Source organism: Natator depressus, chromosome 4 (genome assembly GCF_965152275.1).
Source record: "Natator depressus isolate rNatDep1 chromosome 4, rNatDep2.hap1, whole genome shotgun sequence".
Classification (NCBI taxonomy): domain Eukaryota; kingdom Metazoa; phylum Chordata; order Testudines; family Cheloniidae; genus Natator; species Natator depressus.
Genome location: NC_134237.1, coordinates 58824 through 86338, shown reverse-complemented (window position 1 = coordinate 86338; position 27515 = coordinate 58824). Strand labels below are relative to the sequence as shown.

General features: G+C 54.3%; 1 protein-coding gene across 29 annotated transcripts in view; it reads right to left on the bottom strand.

The window, feature by feature from the left end:
* The window catches only part of LOC141986089 (uncharacterized), a 222138-nt gene extending 215826 nt beyond the window's left edge, over positions 1 to 6312 (bottom strand). For 8 of the 29 annotated variants that reach the window (XR_012639139.1, XR_012639141.1, XR_012639140.1 and 5 more), the window contains exons 1-3: positions 5252 to 5344; positions 4195 to 4396; positions 4004 to 4063 (exon numbers count right to left, since the gene is read on the bottom strand). The gene's annotated coding sequence lies outside the window, so the exon portion shown is untranslated. Of the gene's footprint in view, positions 1 to 2584; positions 2721 to 2960; positions 3124 to 3280; positions 3394 to 4003; positions 4064 to 4137; positions 4397 to 5251; positions 5345 to 6177 lie in introns of those variants that run through there. The other 21 variants (XR_012639144.1, XR_012639161.1, XR_012639146.1 and 18 more) reach the window with 13 other exon arrangements.
* Between the last annotated feature and the right edge of the window lie 21203 nt (positions 6313 to 27515).

Below are 27515 nucleotides of genomic sequence, written 5' to 3'. Positions count from 1 at the left end.
ATCAATCAGCACTGAACAAATATCACAACACTAACACCTTCCAGGCCAGATTTTAGCAGAGAGCCTCTACGCCTCACTGCAAGGAGCTTCCCCCCACCAGCCCTGAACAGAATATCGCTGCCAGCCTCCAGCTCAGGGTTGAGCCTTCACTTCCTCCCATGCAGCTCTCAGAGAAAAAGCTCCTTCGGTTCCCTGAAGGGGAAAATCCACAGACAAACCTTCCCTTTGCTCTCACACCTCTAGGGACCCAGGACAGCCAGGTATCCATCCCAGCCCATGCAGGGATAGGAGTTCCTGCTGATCCCTGTTGACAAACACTGACCTTGCGCTGCCCTGGGGGGGCTGGGGGAGCTGCCCCATTTTCCACACGTATGTCCTGTTTCTGGGAAGGAAGAACTACGGCCCTAGTGATAACTCCCTGCTGCACCGTGCTCTGCACAATGCCAGAGCCTCACCGGGCCGGAGCCTCCTTTGTCAGCCACCTGCGAGAGGAGCAGGCTCGTTTCCACAAGACTTGGGGAGTTCGGAGAGACGGGGCAGAGGACGAAGTCTAGAGACACCAGTGGGAGCCCCATGCCCTGAGCTAAGAGAGCTAGTGCCCGATAAAAGAGCCTTCGCCGTAGAGCTTCCACCACCCGCGGCGGAGAGGAGCCAGCAGTGGCGGGGGGGTAGGGAGGAGGGGGAAAGGGGGAGGAGAGGAGCCCCGCGCCTGGCCAGCTGAGAGGAGCGAGCAGTGGACGGGGGGAGGGGAGACGAGCCAGGGGGCAGGGGGACCTGAGGGCACATGGCAAGTGGAAGGGGCTGGGCCACGGCCCCTTCGAAGCATGGGCAGTGCCAGGTTAACAAGACCACCAGTGGCTCCATGGAGCCAGGCCCATGCTCAGAAGGGGCCCTGGCCTGCTCCGCATGCACTGCACCCCGAGACCCCACTGGTCCCCACCCCCGCTCACCATTTACTCCTCTCAGCCTGCTCCGTGGACGGCCAAGGGCTCCTCTCCACCCCGTGGCCCCCCTGCCAGCTTCTTTCTGTCCCCTGGCAGGACCCCAGTGCACCTCCAGCTGCAGGCCTGTCGGGCCCCACCTGTCTCCCCAGAGCTGAGCTGCCTGGGACTGATGCAGAAGCCTGGCCAGTCTCGGCTGGTTGGGGGAGGGCAGTGCGGGGGGAGGGGCTTGGCTGGGCCCCTCCAGGCAATGGGTCCTGATGGAGCCCGGCAGGGGCAGGCCCTGGACTGGCTGATTGCACCACCTCTGAGGGGCCAGAGCGATTCCCCGCCCCAGGTCCAGCTCTGGCGGTTCAGCCCGGCTGACACAGTCACCTCCCAGCAGGGCCAGTGAGTGGGGCCAGGAGGCAGGGCTTGGGGGAGTGGGTCACTAGAGGGCCTGGAGCCGGGGGATGCTGGGCTGTGAGGGGGCAGGGAACGTGTGTGTTGGGGCACTAGGGAGTGGGGGTTCTGTTGGGGGTGCTGGACAGTTGTGGTGTTGTGCTGGGCGCTGTGCATATTTTGCAGGGTCTGGAGAGGGGGCGCGCTGGGCACAGCGGGTCTGGGGGGGCTTTGGCCATAGGGAATTGGAGATGGGATGTTCAAGTGTTGGGCAGGGGGACTGTGTGGCACAGTATGGGCCCACCCCTGAGGGGAAGGGGTACGCTGGCAGCACAGGGCTGGGTGGGCCATTGTGCATCTGGCAACTGCTGGTTCGTAAATAGTGCCCTCGTGCTGGGTGGAGCGGGGCTGCCCCTGCCATGCCATATTGCCCCTGACTGACCCCTCGCTGTGAGGACAGACCCCCCCCCCCCTTGCGCCATGCTCCATTGCCCCCATGGGGCGCCCACAAATATGTTGGCACCGGGCCCACCAAAGGTGAATCAGAAACCCAGCACTGGGCGTGGACCCTGAGCGAGGCTTTTGGGTGATGTAGTAATGGAACTAGAGAGTGATTAGGGGGGTTCTTGGCATCTCTAATCCCAGCCCCACTTCTCCTGTGCCCTAAGTCGCCCAAAGAGAGCGAGCCACCCCTCTCCGTCTCAGACCCCACAGCCCAAAAGGCATGACTGGCCACTCACGCTGTGACCCAGTTACACCAATGAAGTCTCCCCAGACTCTCTAAGAAGATAGGGAGTGGGAGGAGCAACCCCCGTAGCCTGGCAGGCAGTACGCATCCTTCCCAGTAGGGCAGAGACCATGGCCACAGGCAGACAGACCCAGCCGAGCCCAGAGGAGACTGGGAGGGGGGAGCAGAGGAAGAGGATGTAGGCAACTGAACACGATAGGTGCTCATGAAAGGAGAGACAGAGTTTGAGTGTGAGTTGGCCAACACAGTAGAGAAGACAGAGAGAGAGAGAGAGAGAGAGAGAAACCTAGGAGGAAGGAAAGAAACTCAGAACAGGGAGTCACCCTCAGGGATCCAACCTTCTCCTGGGGAGCACACCCCACTCCTGGCCAGAGAGATGATCAGCCCCCGCAAATGGCAACATCATCTCCCTTGAAGCCACAGCTAGGCAGGAAACCCACACCCAGCTAACGGGAAGTCCCTGCTTGGAGCCAGGGGGGCTGTGACCAGAGCCCTCCCCAAACCAGACACTTACCTCACTGACAGCGACAGCTGCTTCGCTCCCAGCTGGACAGGTCTTGCCTGGCATCAACAGGATTCACGCTCTCACTGCTCTCGCTCACTTTCCATCTCACCTCGGGGCTGGATTCCGTCCTCATGACTTCTTTCCCCTTGGTATTAAACACAACACAAGAGGGAAAGAAAAAGCAATGGTGGTGAGGCTCCTCTTCTCTCTCCTCCCATACCCCAGGGCTCTGGCTTCAACCCTCCTCCCATTATGCCATCACAGATACAATTAGAAATCCTCCCTCTGCACCTGCACCCAAAGGAGTCACTCTGCACAGGAGACGATTGTCTCTTCCCCTGCCCTTAACACCACGCGCAGCTCACGGCCTCTGAAGAAAACTAACCTGGGAAGAGCTGAGGAAGAGAGTGCCGTCACCGCTGACTCACACCCAGTGCTGGGAAAGGCAGAAAGCTCAGGACTGTTCATCTCTGCTTACCGGGATGTCCAGCCTGCTCAGCTCCACTTCTTCCAGCTTCTCCTCTGCCTGGGGCTCCTGGGTGACTCATCTGCAAGCGCAGGAAATAACCGATGAGCGAGGCAGCCCTGCCCACAGCTCTACTGGTGTGCGAGAGCTCGGCCTTCCTCCGTCTCCCACATGCTCTAGATCAGCCCCATGCGATGAAAAGAGACAGAGCCAACGGGCTGCGTGGCCAGTCACCCCACCTCCCCCACTGTCTCCTCCAGGACCCGCTATGATTCTCTTCCCTCCTGCTAGATGGTGCAGGCTCTCGAGACCAAGCCTGTGGGGATCAATGCGCACTTCTCCTGCCCATGGCCTGCAGTAGGAGGCACGACAAAGAGAGAGAGAAGGTGCGTTGTCCAACACAGAAGACAAGACAGAGAGAGAGGGGGAATAGGAGAAATTAAAGTAACTCAGCACCTGGAGTCACCCTCCTGGATCCAACCTCCTGCTGGGCTTCGACACACCACTCCCACCAAGAGAGAGGAGCAGTCCCCAAACCAAGCACTCCTCTCACAGACAGAGACAGCTGCTCCACTCCCAGCTGAACAGGTCTTGCCTGGCATTAACAGTGCTTGCGCTCTCGCTCGCTTTCCATCTCTCCACCAGGACAGACTCTGTCCCCGCCCCCCTCACCCTCCAACATACACACACACACTTACACACTTCTTTTCCCTTGGTGCCAAACACAAGGCAAGAAGGAAAAATAAAAGTTATCGTCACACTCTGCCATGATGGCGAGGCTCTGTTCTTGCATCTCCCACACCCCAGGGCTCTACCCTGAACCCCCTTCCCATGATGTTCTGGGAGCTACAATTAGAAGCACCCCAGTGCACCTGCACCCAAAATCGTCACTCTGCACAGGAGACTCTTGTCCCTTCCACTGCTCTGAACCCCGCAGAGCCCTGGGCCCAGCTAGGATGCACCTTATTATTCTTGAGTACTGGGGCGCTTGTCCTCTCCTTCCTATCCCTCTTGGACTCCATCTGTGAGAGAGGACAGGGAAGTGTTACAGACACAGACACCCTCCCCCAGCTCTCTTTGCGCCCTGGGTTCACACCTGGTTGTCTCCCCAACCCTTGGCATTGTCCAGCATGTCTCCCTCCATAGAAGTCACCTGGCCTCATCTTAGACGCCATCTTCATATCGCTCTTCTCCTTCCCAGAGCTCCTGCTCTGCTCCTCAGACCCGTCTGTCCTCAGCTCTGCAGGCAGAGGGGAAGGGGCACCGTGGGATCACACACGCCCCATTGCAGACACCCCGTCGCATCCACAGGGCTCCCAAACGGTGTCACCTTCTGCCAAAAACCACACCCCACCCTGAGGGAGCAAAGAGTCTTTGTGAGCCCAGCACACACCAGACAGGAAAAGATTCACACCCACACCCAGCCCAGCCACATTGGGAGCTTGCCCCCCCTTCCCGGCCACGGGGCTCATGGATGGAGAAGTTTGGTGGGCTGTGGGGGCCCCTGAAGGACGAGCTCAGCGTGTGAATGAGTGACCAGGATATATGTGGGGGGCGGACTGTGGGGTTGAGGTGTCCGGGGGACCCAAGGGAAGGGAATGGGGGATTCGAGGTAGAGGAGGGAAGGGTTACCAAGGTGCACTGTGGGAATAGGGGATCTAGAGACCCCAGAGGGGCGGGTGGGCGTGTTTGAGGGCCCCACGGTGGCTGGAAAGGGGAACCCGGCAGGTTGGGGGGTAGCCGAGACGGGCGATGAGGAACCTGGCACGCTGGGGGTGGACGGGGGGAGGGGGGCCGGGAAAGGGGGGCCAGCAGTGGGGAAAGGGGGGGGAGTCCGTGGGGCGGGGTGCTGAGGACGGGGGAGGAGCGGGGGGCGGCAGCACATTTCGGGGGACGCTGGGGGCCGAGGGATGAGGAAAAGGGTTGGGGTGACCTGGGGGAGTTTGGGGAGCGGGGTCTGAGGGATCCCCGGATGGAGGGCGGGGCTGGGGGGCCCGCGGGGGGCTGGAGGGGTGTCGGGCTAATGGCTGGGGGGGGGCTGAGGGGGCGTTGGGGGGGCTGAGGGAGCGCGCGGGGGGAGGGGTCGGGGGCGCAGACTCGGACCGGGGGCGGGGCCGGGCTGATTGTGGCGCGGGCGACACGTGGCTGAGGACGGGGGAGGGACCCGCTCCGCCCACGTGACCCTCCGCCCCCCCGTGGGGGCCTCTGACCTTCTCCTCATGGCGTCCCGAGAGCCGCCCTCACTTCCTGTGGCCGCGACTTCCGCTCTGAGCAGGGAGGTCTGACGCCGGAAGCCCGGGCAGACCGTGGCCGGCCCCGCCCCCTTCCTGCCCCGGCCGCAGCCGGTGTCTGACCCCCAGTGGGGGGGCTGGGGGCGCTCCGAGGCCCCGCCCCCGGTGGCTCCCCCTCGCCGTCCCTGGGGCAGGGGGTTGGGGGGCGAGGGGGCGCCGGCTCCGGGGGGGGGTTGTGGGGCGCCGGCTCTGGGTGCTCTGGGGCGGCAGCACCGGGGGAAGAAGAGGGGTGCTCAGCACCCACCAGGGCGACCAGCCATCAGGGGACCGAGGGAGCCCAGCTCGCCCAGGGCGGGTGGGGGCAGGGCAGTTTCGGGGGGGGGGAGCCCCGACCCCAGCAGGAGATGCGGCGCTGAAGCCCCGACGCCCCCCTGTGCAGAGCTGGCCTGAGCCCCCTCTCCCGTTCCCCCCTGTGCGTTCCCCCTGTGCGGGGCTGGCCTGAGCCCCCTCTCCCGTTCCCCCCCGTGCGTTCCCCCTGTGCGGGGCTGGCCTGAGCCCCCCTCTCCCGTTCCCCCCGTGCGTTCCCCCTGTGCGGGGCTGGCCTGAGCCCCCTCTCCCGTTCCCCCCGTGCGTTCCCCCTGTGTGGGGCTGGCCTGAGCCCCCTCTCCCGTTCCCCCCCGTGCGTTCCCCCTGTGCAGAGCTGGCCTGAGCCCCCTCTCCCGTTCCCCCCTGTGCGTTCCCCCTGTGCGGGGCTGGCCTGAGCCCCCCTCTCCCGTTCCCCCCGTGCGTTCCCCCTGTGTGGGGCTGGCCTGAGCCCCCTCTCCCGTTCCCCCCCGTGCGTTCCCCCTGTGCGGGGCTGGCTCTCACTCTCAGGCCCTGGAGAAATTCAGCCCCAATCTCCCCACCTTGGTGTCTCCGTTTCCCCCTCCTCACACAGCCGTGACTGGATTTTGCGGAGGAGGCGGGGTCAGTATTAGCCCCAGGCGGGATCTAGGGTACACGGAGGTGAAGTGACTTTCCCAAGGCTAAGCAGGGAGTCTGTGGCAGAGCAGAGACCCAAACCCAGCCCCCCGAGCCCCCAGGGCTGTGACTGAACCACTGGGCGACCTTCCTACCCGGAGCCTCCTCTGCGCTTTGAGTGTGTGGGTGGGCCAGGCCCTAGACCGAGCCACCAGGCGGGGGCATGGGGAAAGGCTCATGGGTGGGAAGCAAGAAGGGGAAACATCAGGAAGGGGAGCAAAGACTTGGAGAAGAAAGAAGAGAGGGGCAGGGGGAGGAGAAAGACTCCCCATGGCTTGTCCCTCGCAGCTGCCACCTTCCCACAGCCATCACTGGCCCACAGCTGCCAAAGAGGCCCCAGGCAGGTGTGAAGTGGAGCGAACCTCAGGTCTTTCCACTGGGCTGTTAGTGAAGACACCTGGAGCTGAGTGTAATCATTTTAAAACCCTGTAACTCCTGATCATGTCCTTACCTAGTTTGTTACTATTTTAATGATGGCATTAAGAACCCAATAACAATAATCAGTAGAATATGAAAAGTGCATAAATAGGCTGAAAATTGGCAGTTGGGGGGAGGCAGGAAGGGGGCAGGAAGGAGTGAGTGGGAGACCCCCAGGGGAGGGGAACCAGGGGGAGGGGTAGAAAGGGGTGGGGTGAGTTGGGGCTGGGGCCTTGGGGGAGAGGGCGGAGCCGCGATGGGGCACCCACTGGCAAAACCAAAGGCAGCATCTATGCTACACCTAATGTCCGGTTACCAACTTTCTGCACAAAAGCACACCCCCTTAGCCCCACCCCTTCCCCTCAGATCCTGCCCCGCCCCTTCCCCAAGGCCCCGCCCCCAGTTCACTCCATTCCCCCTCCCTTGGTGGTTCGCTCTCCCCCACCCTCACTCACTATCACTGGGCTGGGGCAGGGGGGTGGGATGTGGGAGGGGGTGAGGGCTCTAATGGGGGGTGCAGGCTCTGGGGTGAAGCCAGAAATGAGGGGTTCAGGGTGCAGGAGGGGGCTGTGGGCTGGGGCAGGGGTGCAGATCTGGGTGAGGGCTCCAGCTGTGTGTGTGACCTTCCCCTTTCCCTGAGCCATGTGTCTGCCCCCCACGCACAAGGCCTCCTGCTGACGCACAAGGCCTCGTGCTGATGGGTCACCTGGCTCTCCACTGACAGCTCAGGGGTCTGGTGTCCTCTGGCCCTGAGACCCCACAATAACTCCAAAGTTATTTCTCATAGGTTAAAGCCCAACTGATGCTGAGCTGAACACGTCCCTCATGGGTCTGGGGTTCGACAGTCTGAACTGGCTCTGCGTGTGGGTACAGTGCATGGGTCTGAGTGAAACCCACACCCCAACATGGCTGAAACACACAACTCCCCATCCTGGGGGTTTCTATCCCCCTCATTCCTCCCACAGGGGCCTGGCCCGTCTCCTGTACGGCCAGAGGCCTGAGGGCCAGCAGGCGGGGTGTTGGGAGAGGGTCTGTTTTCTGTGGCTAGTGACTGCCCCAGAGTCACTCCCACCAGCCCCGATTGCCTTGCGCGGCAGCTGCCGTCCTCTGAAGACTGGCTGGGGATTCGACTAGGAAGAGGCACCTGGGAGCTGGAGTGACCACGGGTCAGACACTGCAACATTGGAGCCAGAACATCCAGGTCTAGATTTTCAGGCCAGTCAAGACAACAAAATAATCCAATGTGACCCCCAAACACATGACACCCAGCTGATCCGGGCAAGTGACTTGTGCCCCATGCCACAGAGGACGGCAAAAACTCCAACATCCCTGCCAATCTGACCTGGGGGAAATTCCTTCCTAACCCCCAAAAATGGAGATCAGTGAGACCCTGAGCATGTGAGCAAGGCCCACCAGCCAAGCACCGGAGAGAAATCATTTTCTATATCACCTGAGAGCACTTGCTTCAGCACCCCCTGCCCCCTCCTGCCACCTCCACGTGGAGTGGAGAATCCATCATTGCCCTGGGTACCTTGTTCCAATGTTTTATCACCCGATTTCAAATGTGTCCCAAATTTCTAATGTTAGTTTCTCTGGCATGAACTTCCAGCCATTGGTTCTTGTTCTGCCTTTCGCTGTTCGGTTAAAGAGCCCTTTCGTACCCAGGTTTCTCTTTGTGAGGGGATTTACGCACTCTCATCAAGTGACCTCTTGGTCTTCTTTGTGAGAAACTGAACAGATTCAGCTCTTGTCTCGCACTGAAAGGCAACTTTTCAGCTCCTTTTTTTTTTGGTGGGGGGGGAGGGTTCTCTGCCCCCTGTCCAATTTTTCATTCTTCCTCTTAAAATGCGGCCAACACGACTGTATGCAAGATTCCAGTGTTGGTCTCACCATGGTGGTATACAGAGATATCTCTAGTGCCCTATTTCTAGTCACTATTCTCCTGTCTGTGCGTCCAAGGGTGGCCACAGCATCGCACGGGGATTTCATGCTGAGTTGTATGTCCATTATGACACCTAAATCCTTTACCGAGTCACAGAAGTCCGGCCTTCCTCCATCTTAAAGCTCAGTGTGTTTGAATGGACACAGCTTCCCAAGTGCTCCGTCACACACACAAGGGAATCCCCCACTCAGCCACCTTCACCTGCTGCTGGTCTCTTTTCTCTTTCTTTTTCTCCAGGATCCGCATGTGTCCTTCTGGGGGCAGTTCTCCTCCTCTCTTTGCCTGTGAGCAATGTGACCCTCCGTGGACAGACTGACCAACCCAGGATTCCTTCAGCCTGAAAGCAGAGGGGAGCCTTCACCCACTCCGTCTTTAGGGCTCCAGTCTCAGGACCTAAATTCCCTGCCACAGCCCAAAAATCCACACTGGGCCCACTCCTCTCTCTGGCGATTTCCCTTCTCCCACAGACCTGTCTTGAGGACACAGCCCCGGGGCCAGGTGAGCAGAGCCCCTGAGATTTCCCTTCGCAGTCTCTGAGGGTCAGGTCGCCCCATTACACAGCTCGGTAATGTCGTCTTTTCTTCTCCTTTCAGAAGTAAATTGTTGTATTTCTAGTCTCTTTAGACGACCCCCGATTTGCTGCTTCCAGTTCTCTGCTGTTGTTATGAATTACACCTGGTAGGACACGCACACCAGTGCTGCGAATTATACCTGGTAGGACGCACAGTTCGAATCTAGGCTGAGGCACAGAAACAAAGTCCACAACTGCAGAGTTCCCAAAAGACACTAAGTTTATTACGCTCGAGCATGGTGCCCCCCTGCTAGCCAGGAGGGGACCCTGAATACAGATCATACAAAGGTTATATACTTTTTAGCAAAGCATGTTGCCCTCGTGCATCGGAAACCTTAGCCAATAAACAAACCCTTGTCTTATCTACCACCTATCCCTGCTTGGTGCATTCCTCGTGCTAAACCAGTATGTTAATTACACAGCATGGTCCTAAAGCCATGCATCAGTAACTTTTATTATCAGGATGGGAGGCCTCACATCAAGGCCAAGAGACAGGGAGTTAGAGACTAACAAAAACCAGATACTGGGAGTCAAGGCAGGCTGGAGACAAGGAGGAGGATTTTCACAGGGATTCAGTATCTAAGGATCACTCCTCCTGGTGTATGATGTGCTGGCATTTAAACAATGGTGGGTCCCAAACCAAAATGGAGTCACATGTGCTAACTTTTCCTTAACAACATGTATTTATTAGCAATCAACAGCTGATCGGCAGAATACACTCACCAAGCATCTAATGCTCACCACTCCCAATAAAGCAGACAGACCTCTCCTAATGGCCAGTCAGCGTTGTGTCATCTGGGGCTCTGGCTTCTCCACAGTCTGGTCATGCAAGGGTTAAAAATCCGAGCCGTTCTGGTCTTGAGCCGAATCCCCGAGTTACCTTCCTATGAGCTCGTTTTCTCACCCTCAGTATAGAGTTAAAATGAGAGTTCTTCTTACAATACCTTCTTCGCCAATTGTTTTACTCAAACCTGACTAGACATCTCACCAATCATAACCCCTCATGGGCTAAAGCAATTTCTCTAGCAACAGCAAAACCTTATAATTTCTGCTTATCGGCAAAAGCAACTTTTAACTAAAACTCACACGGGCGCCGAGTAAGAGCCTTGCAGACACGCCAGGGCAGCGGGTCCATCCTCCCTCCTGCTCCAGTTGCTCTGTGACGTTCCTGGGTCTGTCCCGGGGAGTGATGCTGCAGCTGCCCCTGGCACTCCTTGTCGGAGCACAGCAGGGGAGCTGCCTTGTTCTTTCCCCCGTCGTGGGGCTGCCTGGACCCACCGCAGGCTGGTGAGGGTGGCAGGTGAGAGACACAGATGGCCTGGAGACCCCTCCCTGACCAGCCTCTGCAGACTGGGCCCAGCCCCTCTGCCTGTCCCATGCAGCCTGCAGGGCTTGCTGGGTTTAACTCTAACCTCCTGGGTGAGACTGGATCCTACCGCAGTGTAACGGGGACGTGCTCGTGGCTCCTCCCTGGGGAATTTGGGTGCTTGGTGCCCAGGGTTCATCTCTCCTGGTGGCAGAGAGCACAGGAGCAGCCAGTGCAAACTTTATAGCCTTCCCCTCTGCTCATGGGTGGCTGGGCTTAAAGATGCCTCTGAACCAGGCACCTTCACCCAAAAGGGAGCTGATTCCTGGCCCATCACAGGGTGTGAGCTGGCATCAAACAGCTCACTCTGAGGAGGGCCTTGTACCCTTACTACCCCTATTTCTCCAGAGCTGAAAGGTCAAAAATCCCCCTCAAATCTTCCTTTAAGAGATGAATAGTGTCTGAACTGCATGGACAGTGATTTGCGCTAGTTGGTGTGGGGATGGGGGGGCTTGATGTTGGTTGGGGAGCTCCCTGTCCATATCCCCCACCCCGGAGCCCACTCCAGGCTCATCCATACCTCCCTGCGGTCTCCCAGGAGCTGGGGCTGCCTCCTCTCTGCATGATGAGTTCTCTTCCTGATGGAGGGCTCTTGCAGCTGCTGTGATCCGGTGCAGTTTCACTCTGTTGTGGCTGTGAGGACGACTGTGCCGGTTTCAGGCAGCCCAGGGGCTCTGGGTGAGGGAGCGGCTGACAGGGGATGTTTGATCTAGAACAGGAGTTCTCCAACTTCACTGCACCATGACCCCTTTCTGACAACAAAAACTACGACATGTCCCCAGGAGGGGGGGCCGAAGTCCAAGCCTGCCTGAGCCCCACTGCTCTGGGTCCGGGGGTCGAAGCCCCAGGGCTTCAGCCCCAGGCAGGGGTCCTGTAACCTGAGCCCCATCACTGAAGCCCTCAGGCACGTCTAAGCCAGCCTGGTGACCCCACTAAAATGGGTTTGCAGCCCACCTTGGGGTCCCAAACCACAGTTTGAGACCCACTGATCTAGAAAGTTAAAATGTTTCTACTGGTACCTAAGTAGCAGCTGCCCTTAATGATTTTATAAAAGAGAATGTTTTACATAGTCTATTCTGATATGTCCGTAGTAGCCATTAAATACAAGAAACAATGTAAAAATAATCTTCTAAAATAACTAAATGAAATTTCAAAATTGTTATATTTTCTAAAATTATTATTTTTTAAAATTCTCTCTAATTGGCAGTTTCAAAAATATTTGTTTTCATTCTGAATTGGATCAAAAGCAAATTTCAATATGTTAAAATTCCCCCTAAAATAGAAATTCCAGGTTCTGACCAGCTCTCCCCATAATTCCTGCCTCCCAGCCCCCCATTATAACACGGCTTTTGCCTTCATTATCACAGCCAATGCTGGTCAAACTGTAATGCAACTAAGACAGTTTAATAGCGCCTGACGAAGAAACCAGGTATAGCCTGTTCTGTGTTTGTACAGCGCCGAGCGCAGCAGGACCCTGGTTCATGCCCATGGCCCCTATGGTAACCATAGGATAAAGGGCAGTTCTGTGGGCAGAGGGATCTGGAATGCGGGGAGTGGGGTGTGACGCCTCCTGGAGCCAGCAGAAGGCAGCAACGACCTCCTGGCAGACCTGTGCTCCAGCTCCTGTCTCCGGGGTCCTTAGTCCTGGTTCTGTCCCCAGCCGGTGTTGGAAAATGCACAAAGAGCAGGACTGACCTGCCTCTCTCCCGCAGTGTGATCCTCACACAGAGACTCCAGCTCCGGCCCAACAGCACTCACAGGGCAGCTGAATTTTCTGGGGGAAAATTGGCTAAATATAGGGTTCACAACCAATCATTTCTTAAAATGTCCCCTCGTGTCTCACTTTCCTAATCTAGCCCTTCTCAAAGGCCAGGTGAGATGATCAGAATGGGGCCTTCTGTCCTTAACAGCTTTGAATTTGGGGAAAGGTGCAAAGTTGAAATGTTAGTAGCCACTTAAAAGCGGCAAAGAGTCCTGTGGCACCTCGTAGACTAACAGACGTCCTGGAGCATGAGCTTTCGTGGGCAAATACCCCCATCGTCGGAGGCACGGAGTGGAAATTTCCAGAGGGGGGTGTAAATATGAAGCAAGAATCAGGCTAGGGATAACAAGGCTGCACTTGGGCAAGCCTCTTCATGAGGTTGATGGATTTCCACTCCATGCGGCTAAATGCAGTGCCTTGCATGGTGTCAAGTATCATACTTTAGCCGTATGGAGTGGAACTCCAGAGTCCTTATTAGCCTCCTTCAAATCCCTCCAAGGGGTCTGCAAAAAACCTGACCATGGTGAGGTTGCTGGTGTCCTGTCATCACAGCTGATCGTGCTGACCAGTGTTGTCCCATTGCTTCCTTGTGCTCCTCTGTCTGTCTCCATCTAGTGTTTCTTGTATTCGTGTCACGCCCCCTCTCCGCCCGGTTACCTTCTTTCATGCCAATCTGCTTACAGGTTTTGATGGACAGGGCTGGGTTCTTCTGGATCCCGCCCCCCACCCAGCAGGGTGTCTCTTCTTCATGTTTCCCTGTGAATTTATTTGGCGGTGCCTCCATCACCCTCACTCCTTCCCGGCAGGGTCCCCAGGGTGGCTTGGGAGGAAAATGCCAACCACAGGGTAACCCCCACTTACCTGCCAGAAAGTCGGAGACTCCCAAGAAATCACACACATACATAGAATATACTCAACACAGTAATGACATAAACCGGAGACAAATATAACATAACCGGGTAAAACACTATTCTTCGTGCCCATGCTGACAATGCCTGTGACTTTCCCCAGTCACGTGACCTGATGGAGCCAATGTAAGATCAGTGTCCCGTTGGTACGTGTGCTTTGTAGGGGCCCTTGATGACCTATGACCACGACATCTTCCCTGCAGTGGTTTAGCAGGGTGGCTGACTGGGCTCAATACAGCCCAAAGGACTCCCAAGCGGGAGGAGGTAGTCAGTCCCTCCACAGGTTTAATATGCAGCCGGTGATAAAATCCCTAAACCCGTACTCCCTGGCTTGAGGACACAGTTCAGGGAGTAGGGGGTCTCCAAAACAAATTCCCGGACTGACGAACTAAAAGATGGTGCACTCACAAACTCCATGAATGATCCTCAGGTTCAGAGATGACTCTGGACCCCTCGGTCATGGCAGAGGGGCTGATCTCTGCTGGCAGGGAGCCTCTTCAGGCCCGAATCAAGTGGCTTTGTCCCCGGATTTCCCCTCACCACACAGGGGTGCAGGACTCAAGGTGCACATTACAGAACTGGACTAAACTGCAAGCTGTCATCTCCTAGCCCAGCGTCCAGGCACACTCCCAGCAGGCCAGCCCTGGACTAGCAGCCAGAGCAGAGCTGGCCATGTGGTGACTGGTTTCCCCTAGGGAGCTGGGGGCGAACTCAGCCTGGCTGGGGAAGTTTCCCAGCAAAACTCTCCAAACTGGGAGTCATCAGTGGAGAGGGAAAAGCCCAGCGGAGGGATCTTGCTGTCAGGTCCCTAGAGGCCAGTTCTTGGGGGAACCCTGCATGCAGGCCTGGGACTCCCCAGCGCCCCACACAGCCAGGCCTGCCCTTGCCCTGCCTGGCTCCAGACTGACTCCAAAAATGGCTTCTCCCCTTTCCTGAGCTCCCTGGGAAGGGCTTCTCTGAGTCTGCCTTGGCTTCCGCTCCCTGCCAGGGACAGTGCCCCTCCCGGAGCTGCCAGCAGGCAGAGCCCCAGGTCATCTCCTTGGGGGTTACACTGGTAAACAAACAAACCACAAAGCAGAAAGCAAACCCGTGACCTAGAGGGGAAGTGAAGGCAGCTATATGAAATCACTCTGTCACTGGGAGTCCTGAGGAAGTGGAACCGCACAGGACAGTTTGGGAAGAGCCAAAGGGAACATTTGCTGGAGAGCAGGGATGGGAAGAACTTGGAAGACTCAGCCCACAGCACAGGGCAACAGGGAAACAGCCAGGGCAGAGACAGGGTGAATCCACTCACCGGAGCAGAGGGGTTGGAAAAACCAAAGAATCCCCACTGGAGACAGATCCAGTATGCTTGGTGACTGTGGGAAAAGCTTTGCTGGGACTTCAGCCCATATTACTCCGCACAGCAGACAATCCACTTGGGAGAAAAACGCTATCGATGTGCCGAGTGCAGGGAAAGCTTCGGTCGGAGCTCCCAGCTTATTTCACATCAGAGACAGCACACCGGAGGGAGACCCTGTGGATGCCCTGCCTGTGGGAAACGCTTCTCTCGCAGCACTGCCCTCATTCACCATCAGAGAATCCACAGGGGATTGGAGCCCTACAAATGCCCCCAGTTGGGACGAGCTTTGCTCGGCACTCACAGCTTGTTGTACATCAGAGAATCCACACGGGAGAACAACCCTGTGGAGAAAGCTTCCAGGACAGTTCAAACCTTCTCACACATAAGAGAAAACACACGGGAGAGAAACCGTATAAATGCCCTGAGTGTGGGGAAAGCTACAGTGCCAGCTTTAATAGGCATTGGAGGGTGACACTGGAGAGAAGCCCCTCAAATGCTGTGATATTTGGAAAAGCTTCAGGAAGAGCTCAGACCTTACTGCACATCAGAGAATACACACAGGAGAGAAACCCTATAAATGCCTCCCTGAACTGTGGTAAAAAATTTCATTATAGCTCAGACCTGATTAAACATCAGAATCATAGAATATCAGGGTTGGAAGAGACCTCTGGAGGTCATCTAGTCCGACCCCCTGCTCAAAGCAGGACCAACACCAACTAAATCATCCCAGCCAGGGCTTTGTTGAGCCGGGCCTTAAAAACCTCTAAGGAGGGAGATTCCACCACCTCCCTAGGTAACCCATTCCAGTGCTTCACCACCCTCCTCATTAAATAGTGTTTCCTAATATCCAACCTAGACCTTCCACCACTGCAACTTGAGACCATTGCTCCTTGTTCTGTCATCTGCCACCACTGAGAACAGCCGAGCTCCGTCCTCTTTGGATCCCCCTTCAGGTAGTTGAAGGCTGCTCTCAAATCCTCCCTCACTCTTCTCTTCTGCAGACTAAATACGCCCAGTTCCCTCAGCCTCTCCTCATTTGTCATGTGCCCCAGCCTTCTAGTCATTTTCGTTGGCATCCGCGGGACTCTCTCCAATTTACCCACATCCTTTCTGTAGTGGGGTCCCCAAAAACTGGGCACAATACTTCAGATGTGGCCTCACCAGTGCTGAATAGAGGAGAATAATAATTTCCCTCCATCTGCTGGCAATGCTCCTACTAATTCAGCCCAATATGCTGTTGGCCTTCTTGGCAACAAGGGCACACTGCTGACTGATCTCCAGCTTCTCGTCCACTGTGATCCCCAGGTCCTTTTCTGCAGAACTGCTGCTTAGCCAGTTGGTCCCCAGCCTGTAGCAGTGCATGGGATTCTTCCATCCTAAGTGCAGGACTCTGCACTTTTCCTTGTTGAAGCTCATCAGATTTCTTTCAGCCCAAACCTCCAATGTGCCTAGGTCACTCTGGACCCTATCCCTACCCTCCAGCATATCTACCTCTCCCCCCAGTTCAGTGTCATCCACAAACTTGCTGAGGGTGCAATGCAACCCAACATCCAGACAGATCATTAATGAAAATGTTGAACAAAACCAGCCCCAGGACCAACCCCTGGGGCACTCCGCTTGATACTGGCTGCCAGCTAGACATCGAGCTATTGATCACTACCCACTGAGCCCGATAATCTAGACAGCTTTCTGTCCACCTTATAGTCCATTCATCCGACCCATACTTCTTATATTGTTGGCAAGAATACAGTGGGAGATTGTATCAAAAGCTTTGCGAAAGTCAAGGTATATCACGTTCACCGCTTTCCCCATGTCCACAGAGCCAGTTATCTCATCCTAGAAAGCAATCAGGTTGGTCAGGCATGATTTGCTCTGGGTGAATCCATGTTGACTGTTCTTGATCAGCTTCCTCTCCTCTAAGTGCTTCAAAATGGAGTCCTTGAGGACCTGCTCCATGATTTTTCCAGGGACTGAGGTGAGGCTGACCAGTCTGTAGTTCCCCGTATTCTCCTTCTTCCCTTTAAAAAGATGGGCACTACATTAGCCTTTTTCCAGTCGTCCAGGACCTCCCCCGATCACCACGAGTTTTCAAAGATAATGGCCAATGGCTCTGCAATCACATCAACCAACTCCTTTAGCACTCTCGGGTGCAGCGCGTCTGGCCTCATGGACTTGTGCATGTCCAGCTTTTCTAAATAGTCCTTAACCTGTTCTTTCACCACAGAGGGCTGCTTACCTCCTCCCCATACTGTGCTGCCCAGTGCAGCAGTCTGGGAGCTGACCTTGTCTGTGAAGACCGAGGCAAAAAAAGCATTGTGAGTACTTCAGCTTTTTCCACATCATTTCTCACTAGGTTGCCTCCCCATTCAGTAAGGGTCCCACACTTTCCCTGACCTTCTTCTTCTTGCTAACATACCTGTAGAAGCCCTTCTTGTTACCCTTCACATCCCTTGCTAGTTGCAACTCCAATAGTGCTTTGGCCTTCCTGTTAAGTCAATCTGGTCGCCTGACATATTTGCTATTCTTTCTGCACACAGGCAAGAAATCCTAAAAGTGCCCTGACTAGGGATTCGCCAAATGAGTATCATCTTTGCCATTTCCCATGAACCTCAGAGCATCAGGCCAGGCTGGAGTGGCTGTTTAATGAGGATATGCAATGGTTATAAAGTAGAGAATAAATCACATTCCTGGAACAGAGTCGTATAGGGCAAGAGGCTGAGATAAGATTCCCACATGGTGATGGGATTTGTTTATGATTTTTCAAGAACCTCTGACTGTCCTCTGATCAACTCCTCCATCAACACAATTTGTCATTTCAGGCCATAGTCGAGGAGCACTTGCTAACACTAAGCTCCGACATAGCAGCATCCACAAGTAATGGTCTCTATCATCTCCCCTTGGCTAGGAGATGCTGTTCCTTCCTGGCAGACAAACATCTGGCCTCAGTTACTTACAGCTTTGTCACCCCTCAGCGGGGCTGCAGCAATGTGATCTGCCTGGCCATGAAACCATCAATGCCGGGGGACCTTCAGCTGGTACAGAACGCTGCAGTGCATCTCCTCTGCAACACAAGCTCCTGTGAGCATATCACGCCTGTCCTCCACTCCCTGCATGGCCTGCCCACCGAATGTCAAATTATGTTCAAGATCTTGGTCCTTGTCTTCTGGGTGCTCCATGGCCTCAGCCGAGGTTATATAAAAACTTCCTAAAGCTCTGTGATGAAGACCACAGACAGCAACTTGCATTGCAACTCAAGCACCATGAAACAGGCCACAATAACTGTAATGTTTATTTGTGCGGGAGAGAGAACTGTTTTTGTGGCCGGGCTTAGGTGGTGCAATGAACTCCCCCAGGAACTAAGGATCGTCACCAACCTGACCATCATTTACTCCAAGTGCTTGGACTTTGCTTTCTCCAGTATAAATACATATCAACACGCTCACTTATCGCAACAAACCTAGCAGAACTCTTCCACTGCACACGCTTCTCCCCCAGAAAGGATGAAAGAACAAAAAACATAGGACAGAAGGTTGCTTATCACACTGCTGAAAGGAGATCAGATACTGTGGGGAGGAACATGGTATGAGCACCGATAGAGAAGAAAAGAGATTTCTGCTGCCATGCAGCTACAACCTTATTATCTTATTCTCTGTGACTTTTCATTTAGACTTGACAGTAAATTATTTAATAAAATGGATACGTTCAGGAGCAATAATGGTCTCCACTAGGTTTGAAATGCAATAGTGGGGATGATGGTTTATGAAATGTACTAGGCTTAGTGGGGATGATGGTTTACTTGTGACTTTCTTGCTTTGCAGGAGGAGGAATAACATGGGTCTGAGTTTCTCAGAATCATTCATCTGCAGAGGAGAAGAATGTGAAAATGGACCTTCCTGGGGTGAGACGGGACCTTCAGGAAAGTCTCTTGACATGTTTCTTTTAAATTACAGAGTCTAGGAGGGCTCTGCTGTTTATTCCCTACAGGTACCATGCATATCTAGATCTAGACGGGTTATCTAGATGACTGAGGTGCTGATTCTTCCCCGTAGAGTTACACACTGCCACTGTCCTGGGTCTGTAGTTCTCCTTTATGGTACATGTCTCCTCTACAAAGCCCTGGACTAAGAATGTGAAATCCATGACCCCATTTCTTGTACCTACTCCACATGGTTGGGGGATTAATCCGCAGACATTTAGAATCCAGATGCATTAACTGCAATACATTTCTTTTCTGATTAGCTTTCTATTTCCTTTTTTTATACAGGCACTTATCAGAAAAAATATCAAAATGTTCACTTCAGAGTCATGACAGAGAAAAGACATTGAATCTAATTCCCTGGTATCTCAAAATACCTGATCAACCTAAAATGGAATAAAAATGATAATTAGACAGGAGACAAAACTGGCTACAAATAATAATTTCTCACCCTAAATATTGTCACAGGCAGAGTATAGAAAGTCTTGAAAGCCAGCGGCATCTGTCTGCAGCCTGAGATTTCAGGTATTATTGCTCACAAGCTAGATGCCCTTCCAGCCTGGGCTCAACCCTTCTCCCCCCAGTTCAGTTCTTGCTTCCAGGTGCTTTTCAGTGTCTCTTTGGGTGGGGAGACAGAGGAAAACCACGAGCACGTCACTCCCCTGCCTTATATAGCTCTTGTGTATGGTGGGAACCTTTTGTCTTCTAGTGGAAAAACACTGGCATTCAAAAGGGGTGGGGGGGAGGGTCCAGTACCAGGTGACTCGGACCCAGGTCTCTGCAGGGCTGTGGCAGCCATTACTCTGAAGCTGTCTGGAGCATCCACAGGAAGACTAAGCCTTTCACAGTCCACTGTCTTTGCTAATGGGCCATCAGCCTGTCTGGCTTGTCACTGCTGTACCTGCAGGTCTAGTTGTGAGTGACACCCAAAGTAACCCATTGGAAATACAGATACGTGGTCAATATTTCTAACTTCAGATACAGAAATGATACAGTCACACAAACTGGATAATCACATTCAACAAATCATAACCTTTCCAATGATATCTTCCATGAGCCATCCTGCATAAAGTACATCTCAGTTATGCCATATCCATACGATGAGCATATTTCCATAAAGAATATGGAGTGTAACATTACACAGTCAATCTGGTTTACATTTGCACATATCCCCAGTATGGAACACTGGCTGTTGGCATTTATTCCGTGATATTATAATCATTTATATGATTTCGAGGATAGGATGAAAATTTAAAAGGATCTGGACAAACTGGAGAAATGGTCAGCGGTAAACAGGATGAAATTCAATAAGGACAAATGCAAAGGACTCCTCTTAGGAAGGAACAATCAGCCACACACATACAGAATGGGAAGTGACTGCCTAGGAAGGAATGCTGCGGAAAGGGATCTAGGAGTCATAGTGGACCACAAGCTAAATATGAGTCAGCAGCGTGACACTGTTGCAAAAAAAGGGAACGTCATTCTGGGCTGTATTAGTAGGAGTGTCGTAAACAAGACACGAGAAGTAATTCTTCCACTCTACTCTGTGCGGATTCGGCCTCAGCTGGAGCATCGTGTCCAGTTCTGGGCACCACATTGCAGGAAAGATGTGGACAAATTGGAAATGGTCCAGAGAACAGTGACAAAAATGGTTAAAGGTCTAGAAAACGTGAGCTCTGAGGGAAGATTGAAAGAACTGGGTTTGTTTAGTCTGAAAAAGAGAAGACTGAGAGGGGACATGAGAACAGTTTTCAAGTACCTAAAAGGTTGTTACAAGGAGGAGGGAGAAAAATTATTCTCCTTAACTTCTGATGATAAGACAAGAAGCAATGGGCTGAAATTGCAGCAAGGGAGGTTTAGGCTGGACATTAGGAAAAATTCCCTAACTGTCAGGGTGGTTAAGCACTGGAATAAATTGCCTAGGGAGGTTGTGGAATCTCCATCATTGGACATTTTTAAGAGCAGGTTAGACAAACACCTGTCGGGGATGTTATAGATAGTTCTGGACCTGCCATGAGTGCAGGGGACTGGACTTGATGACCTCTCGAGGTCCCTCCCAGTGCTATGATTCTATGATTCTATATATTAATGATATAATATTAGCTATATAATATAAATAATAACTTTACTTCCTGGAAAAACAATGAGGATTCTTGTGGCACCTTAAAGACTAACACATTTATTAGAGCATAAGCTTTTGTGGGCTTCAGCCCACTTCTTTGGATACAGAAGTGCAAGCTGGAGTTTGGCAGGGGAATAAATATATGCCTACAGAGATGGGTGTGAAGCATGACTGTGCAGAGGTCAATACAATCAGAGGGGATGTGGCCCATTACTAACTGTTGATGAGAAGTTGTGAATACCAGAAGAGGGAGAAAATCTTTTGTAGTGAGCCAGTCATTCCCAGTCTTTATTCAGGCCGAGTGCGATACAATCAAACTTGCCAATGTATTCCAGCTCAGCAGTTTCACACAGAAGTCTGGTTTTGAAGGGTTTTTTTAAGTATGGCAACTTTCAACTTTGTCACTGAGTGTCCAGGGAGTTTGAAGTGCTCTCCCACCGGTTTGTGAAAGTTCCCATTCTTGATGTCAGATTTGTCTCCATTTATTCTTTTGCATAGAGACTGTCCTGTTTGGCCAATGTACATGGCAGAGGGGCATTGCTGGCACATGATGGCATATATGACATCAGGTGAATGAGCCCCTGATGGTGTGGCTGATGTGGTTAGGTCCTGTGATGATGTCACTTGAGTAGATATAGGGACAGAGTTGGCAACGGGGTTTGTTGCAGGGGATGGTTCTTGGATTAGTGTTTCTCTGGTGTGGTGTGTAGTTGCTGGTGAATATTTGCCTCAAGTTGTGGGGCTGTCTGTAAGCGAGGACTGGCCAAGGTTTTTGAGAGTGAGGGATCGTCTTCCAGGATAGGTTGTAGATCCTTGATGACGCACTGGGAGAGGTTTTAGCTGGAGGCTGAAGGTGACGGCTGGTGGCATTCTGTTATTTTCCTTGTTGGGCCTGTCCTGTAGTAGGTGATTTCTGGGTACCTGTCTGGCTCTGACAATTTGTTTCCTCACTTCCCCTGGTGGGTACTGTAGTTTTAAGAATGATTGAAAGAGATCCTGAAGGTGTCTGTCCCTGTCTGAGGGATTGGAGCAAATGTGGTTGTATCTTAGGGTTTGGTTGTAGATGATGGATCGTGCGCTGTGTTCTGGATGAAAGCCGGAGGCATGTAGGTAAGCATTGCGGTCAGTAAGTTTCTAGTAAGAAGGGTGGTGTTTATGTGTCCATCACTTATTTGCATGGTAGTGTCCAGGAAGTGGATCTCTTGTGTGGCCTGGTCCAGGCTGAGGTTAATGGTGGGATGGAAATTGTTGAAGTCCCAGGGGAATTCTTCAAGGGCCTCCTTCCTGTGGGTCCATATGACGATATCATCAATGAAGCGCAAGTAGAGTAGGGGCATTAGGGGACGAGAGCTGAGGAAGCGTTGTTCTAAGTCAGACATAAAAATGTTGGCGTACTGTGCGGCCATGCGGGTACCCATAGCAGTGCTGCTGATTTGAAGGTACAAATTGTCCCCAAATGTGAAATAGTTATGGGTGACGACAAAGTTACAAAGTTCAGCCACCAGGTTTGCCATGACATTGTCGGGGATAGTGTTCCTGACGGCTTGTAGTCCATCTTTGTGTGGAATGATGGTGTAGAGGCTTCTACATCCATAGTGGCCAGGATGGTGTTTTCAGGAAGATCACCGATGGATTGTAGTTTCCTCAGGAAGTCAGTGGTGTCTCGAAGATAGCTGGGAGTGCTGGTAGCGTACGGCCTGAGGAGGGAGTCTACATAGCCAGACAATCCTGCTGTCAGGGTGCCAATGCCTGAGATGATGGGGCATCCAGGATTTCCAGGGTTATGGATCTTGGGAAGCGGATAGAATACCCCTGGTCGGGGCTCTAGGGGTGTGTCTGTGTGGATTTGTTCCTGTGTATCTTTAGGGAGTTTCTTGAGCAGATGGTGTAGTTTCTTTTGGTACTCCTCAGTGGGATCAGAGGATAGTGGCCTGTAAAATGTGTTTGTTGTCTAGTGGCCTCCTGTTCATAATCCGATCTGTTCATGATGACGACATCACCTCCTTTGTTACTTCCTGGCTCTCCCATAACCCCGCAGCTCCCCAACTCAGGGCCATCCCTCCCACATCCTCTCTCCTTCACCTTGTCACACTGCAGATATCCTGGGTTCCCCACATCCCTGATTAAAAATCTGGCGCAGCAGTCACTTTCCTGCCCAGGAAGGAGGGGTTGGGTAAGAGCCTGGGGGTGTCAGGGAGGGCAGCAGCTTTGGGACTGGCAGACCCCTGCCGGGGAGCAGAGCTGGGGTGAGGAGGGGCCATTGGTGCAGAGTCACTTTCCTGCCCAGCCCCAGCTCTTTCCCAAACGTCTCTCCCCTCACCTGGAGTCTGCAGCTCAGGAGCTGGTGTTGGCAGAGCCGGGGGCTGCCCGCGGGGCTGGTTCCAGCCCCCGCCCGGGGAACCTCCCCCCGGCCGGGCACAGAGGGGCGCTAGGGAAGGGCGCTCCCTGCTCACACCCCACGGGGGAGCAGCAGCGGCTCAGCCCGGTTCCTGGATCACATTAAAGCAGAAGTTCTCAACCCGCAGCCCAGGGGCTGCCTGTGGCCCAGTCTACACACGACGGCGACCCATGTGACATCCCCGGGCCATACAGGTAATACTGTATACGGCCCACAGTGGCAAATAGGTTGAAAACCAGGGCAATAAAGGCAGCAGTGGTGGCCTCTGACCCAGGACATTCAACCTCTGATCTGCTGAGCAGCACTAGGGATGGGCTCCTACGAGGCTCGTCCCAAGACTGCTCCCTGGCACCATTTGCTACCAGTAGCAGACACTGGCACCTCGATCCTCCCATTTGCTATGCTGTCAGCATTTGCTACATCCCACCCACCCGTCCCCATCTCCTGGACTTCAGATAGCAAATCCTCACAGAGCGGGGTCTGCCTCTCCCAAGTTGCTGCCCGTCACCTTTGTCCATCTCCTGGCGCTCATGATGTGGTGCCGGGGACTGGCAATAGCCACTGGGTGCCATAATACGCAGACACACGGTGGGACTAAGGGACGGGGCCATTGTTCGTGTGGTGGGTGCCGGAGATTTCAAGTCCACATGCATCTGCAGGGCCCCCAGCTGCCATTAACTGTGTTCAGTGTCGCTGGACTGAATGGAGGAATGAGCTGGATCAGCTTGGCAAAGAAGGGAGTTGGACACGGATCTGCCGTCTCCCATGAACAACAGACCTCCTTCCGCTGGGCAAGGGGGCAGCACCTTGCGGGTTAAACTTCCAGCACATGGCAGAGCTGGCATGTTTATCGTAACAGCAGCTAGGGAAAGAGGAAAAGCAACAAAGTCCTTTGGCTCACAGGGTGATCTGTGCCCTGAGCCTTTAGCTCCCTTTACAGCTTCAAGCAATCACTCGAATGGGAGGCAACTAGCCCAGAGGAGGCTACAGAGACATTTCATGATGCATAGAGATAAGGCATTTGTGGCGACATCGTTAACCTCTTGGGTTCAGACCAAATATTGCAAAAGTCCATTAATTTTGCGGTGTTGTTTGTGCTTTGGGTGTTAAATTCTCTTCTCTAAGGGGCGGACAGTGCTGTATTTTGGCATGACACACACTGCAACGGCTGGCAGGACAGGGGGTGTTTCCCCTCCACCCCTACACCATCTGTGGGGCACCATCTTCCTAAATAGCAACGCTACAAATCTTCCTGGTTTACCCACTGCCTTTCTGAACAAGACCCTTCCCTGCCTCTCTGGAACACACCTCAAGGTAAAATCCTCCAATATGAGAACACCCAAACTCCCTCCCAGATACCGCACGCCAAACCTCCTGCTGCACCTCAACCCCCGTCCCGTCCCTGGCCCCACCCCGGAGCCCACCCCACCAGCTGGAGCTGCCCCCCCTCCCACACTCCCATCCCCTGCCCTGGCCCTGAGCCCACTCTTCTACTCCAAGCCTCCAGGAGCCCCACAACATCTAATAGCCCACAGGAGAGTTAATCTGGCTCTTTCTGCACTCTGTTATTTGTTAATTTTTTTAATCAATTGGTGTTATGTATTTTTTAAGTGTCCAACTCTGCTAAAAAAAGTCAGTCTGGAATATTTCCGTCAATATGTAACATTCCCCAGAGCATCAATTCCTAATAAAATCAAAACTGCAACATATTTCAGTCATTTCTTTGCTTACAGCACATTCATTTCCCACCCTTCCACCTTGGAGGATTCACGGCACCTTCACGCCCCTATTTCCTTTCCTGTTTCGGGTGTTACACAGTGGCATCTTCTCTGCCTGTTCCAGAAAATCTCTCCCCGTCCCCCACCCCTCCATCAGCGGGGATCTCCCCGAAGCACCTGGCACAGAGCTGTCCATCTGCACCTCCCCAGCGTATAGTCCAGAGCTGCTGTCTCCTCTCCGGTGAAAGGTTCCTGCGTCAGGGAAGCAGAGGGTGAGGTGGGTCTCTCAGAACCACAAACACCTGAGTGTCCACACTCGCCTGGGGAGCAAAGGTTCCCCTCTTCATTGCAGAAAACAAAGCAGAAGCTCCTGTCACCACCGACCTGTCCAGGCCACCCCACGTGAATACCGGTGACCTTGCCAGGGCGACCAACCAGGCCTTGCAGCACCATGAAGAAATAGCCCAGGCCTTTGATAAGCTGTAAGAGCTGGTGCGGGGGGCAAGGATTAGGCACATGAGTCCCACAATGCCACTCAGGAACCTCAGACAGGCAAAGCCATCAGGAACTTCCTGTGCAGGGCCAAGCTTCACGCCCCACCGAGCAGCACCCCTCTGGAGCAGCACACGCGTCCCCAGCCGTCGATCCAGCTGCACTGCACTGGTTAGCTACACGCCTGAGCCTCTCGGATGTGGGGAGCTCCCGCCTGGCGCTGGCCACGTGCAGGGCCATCCTTAGGGAAAACAGCACCCTGGGCAAACCTGTATTTTGGCACCCCTGTCCGTAGATGCCTTCCAAGGCTCCCCTTCTCCCCCCAGCCCACCCTGCCTCTACCCCCCCATTGCCCCAACTCCCTTCCTTGACCTCGCACTCCAGGCCCACCCTGCTTCTTGCCCCTTAACCACAGCACCTCCCTGACCACGTCACCCACCCGGAGGGCTGGTCTTGCCCCGCAGTGACTCACGTCTGGATGCCATGGTGACGGCCCCATGGGAAACCCCACATCGGTCACGTTGACTCCCCCAGCCAGTGCCCCAGGGACCCCTCGTCTGGTCGCTGAGCAGGACAGCCAAGACGATGGAGCAGGCGCTCGACCGCGCTCCGACAGGGCGAGCGGGCCCTGGGGCCGGCATCCCTCTCCTGCACCTCCCAACCTCTCCCACTCAGCCCCGCATCCAGCTCCTCTGCCAGAGCCCAGAGGGTTGGCAGCCCAAGGGGGGGCGCTGTGACAGGAGGGCACCAGAGGGCAGTGGTGGCCGGGGTGCATGGTGACCTGAGAGCCCCCGAAAGGGGGGGAAGGAACCAGACGTGGCTAGATAGACTCACACTGGTGTGGGGATACCGGGAGGGGGCAGTGACATGCGGGCTCCAGAAGGGCAGATTTCTCCCACCCCAGTGCTGAGCATCACCAATGTTCAAGTGCCCCTCCCCCGGCCCAGAGCAGGGGGTTATTGCGCGGGGGGGTTAACATGCTCCAGTGCAATGGAGGTAGCTAGGGTGGGCAGTGAGGGTGGAAGGTTGACTCCCGAAATATCCCCAACCCCTGCACTATCATGTCCCTTTGGGCTGAGTAAGAAAAAGGGGGAGCCCCTGAGAGCTGGGGAGCATGGGGACCTGTAGGCTCAGAGTGTGGCATGCAGCAGGGGACCCTGAAAACTGGGGAGAATTGCAGCAGGAGGCTGAGAACTGGGAGGCTTGGACCTGTGGGGCAGAGGGAAGGGGCCTCCTGGGAGCTGTGTGGACATGGCCGGGGGCTGGGAGCTCTGGGTATAGGGAGGAGTCCCCCTGGCTCTGGGGGCACAGAGAGGGGCTTCCTGGGAGTTGGGTGGGCTGGGACCTAGAGGCACGGGGGGGGGCCCTGGAAGCTGGGTGGGTGTGAGCTGGGGCACAGGGAGAGGTCCCCTGGGAACGGGGGTGGGCTAGAAGCTGGGGGACTGGATCAGGACCCCCTAAGATTTACTGGTCTCTCTGCCCTGCAGTTTTAGTTCCCAGTCCCTTCCCTTCCCCTCCCCTCGCTTCCCAACCTGGAAGAGTCTGGCAATTCCAGCTCCCGTTGGCTGGCCCCATTCATCTTCCATTGGGCCCATGGAAAGAGGAACGGCAGGGCTGGGACAATCTGGGGTGGTGGGGGGAGGGGAAGGGGAGTGCGGCGGGTTCACTTGTAGAGCCCCCCTTGGGACTGTCACTTGATGTCCTGAGCTACCACGGAGCCCAACCCTTCTGCCAGCCTGGGCACCCCTGGACTCTGCCTTGCTGAGCCAGACCCTGCAGGCCCCCTCCAGCACAGACCCAGAGACAGGGTAACACCCTCTGCCGAATACAGACACGGAGATTCACTCAGCCCTGGGGCGGCTCAGTTAACAGGGTCTTGCCCCAGCACCCAGTGCAGCGCCTTCCCGGGAGCCTGAACCCCAGATAAACTCGTCTCACCCTGTATAAGTTGTACGCAGTGTGAGTTCATATTATTCGCCCTCTTTCTCCTTGTAAAGAGAGATCTGCACACACTGCTCTCCCCCCAGGGACCAATGACTTACACTGGGATTATTAATGAACAAAAGTGATTTTATTAAGTATAAAAGGTAGGATTTTAGTGTTTCTAAGAGATAACAGACAGAACAAAGTAAGTTACTAAGTAAAATAAAACAAACACAAGGCTAAACCTAATACACTAAGAAACTGGCTCCATGTAATATCTCACCCT